Raw genomic sequence first — 1,160 nt, forward strand, 5'->3', positions numbered from 1 at the left:
AACATACTGACTACCCCATAAGTGCCAAATCCTTGACAAGTGAGGCTGTATAGCAAATAAGAACTGTCTATGAATGAATGATACAACTTCTTCATTAAGAATAAAGATGTTATGTACTGTTATGCTTACCACATAGAAAGGGTTTTAACTCTTGGTCCCTAGATAGTGGTGATATTTATGGAATTTTTATGCTGGGTTGTCTTTGTGTAAGAAGTGCATCAGTGTAGGTGGGCATTAATATTTCATAGCCTCATTTCACTTCCACTTCGATATTTCTATTTCATGTTTATGACTAAATGTGTGATTTCTCGTGCTTGTTTTGCATGTTCATATACAAAAATTGGAACAATACAGAAAAGGTTATCATGGACCCTGCACAAGGATGGCACTTGGAATTATAGAGCATTCCATATTTTTGGACTGTTGGCTTAGGTAGGGAAGGACATGAAGGCAGAAGGGAAACTATATGAAAAAGGGAAGAAGCTCGGAGAAAGCGGGGACAAAAAGGCTACATAGGCTTTTAATATGATTGAATTACATTACATACATTTATAAAATACCATAACAAATTCATTGTTTTGTGTAATTAATAAATTGTAATAAAATACATTTTAAAATAAAAAAAACATGTGATCTCTCAACTTCTTTGATTGCCATGCATACTGTTCTCTGCTATTTCTCCTTGCTATGGTACTCATATCCCTCAGTAACAATAAACTAAAAACAAAACAAAAGAAATCACCCTCTATTATCTTTAAATAATCTTTAGTCATTGTGTGTTATTACAGAAAGTTGAAGGTATCTAACACACCAATCAGAAATAATAAATAATGGTATAGAGAAATGAAGAGTGAAATGTTAAAAGGTTCATGAGCTTACAAAATTTTAATTCAGTTGACAATAAAGTTCATTTTATGAGTTCTGTGTAATACTAAAAATAACTAGAACAATGTCATCAACATAATTTTCAATAACATTTTAATACAATTATTCTTTAATGACTTTAATTCAGATGATCCTATTAATATTCTGTTTCCCTTTATTATACTTTTATAATTATAATTAATAGAAAATTATATAATTATAAATTATATTATGATCCTGACCACCATCATTGTCTCTCATATTTTTAGCCCAAATAAGAATCTCTAATTTTTTGT

General features: G+C 29.9%; 1 non-coding gene across 1 annotated transcript; it reads left to right on the forward strand.

Moving 5' to 3' along the window:
* Positions 1-310: 310 nt before the first annotated feature.
* LOC120096752 (U6 spliceosomal RNA) lies at positions 311-417 on the forward strand. Its single transcript, XR_015637816.1, has one exon. It is a non-coding gene; the product is annotated as a U6 spliceosomal RNA (small nuclear RNA).
* Positions 418-1,160: the final 743 nt, after the last annotated feature.

Source organism: Rattus norvegicus, chromosome 14 (assembly GCF_021556685.1).
Source record: "Rattus norvegicus strain SHRSP/BbbUtx chromosome 14, alternate assembly SHRSP_T2T, whole genome shotgun sequence".
NCBI lineage: Eukaryota > Metazoa > Chordata > Mammalia > Rodentia > Muridae > Rattus > Rattus norvegicus.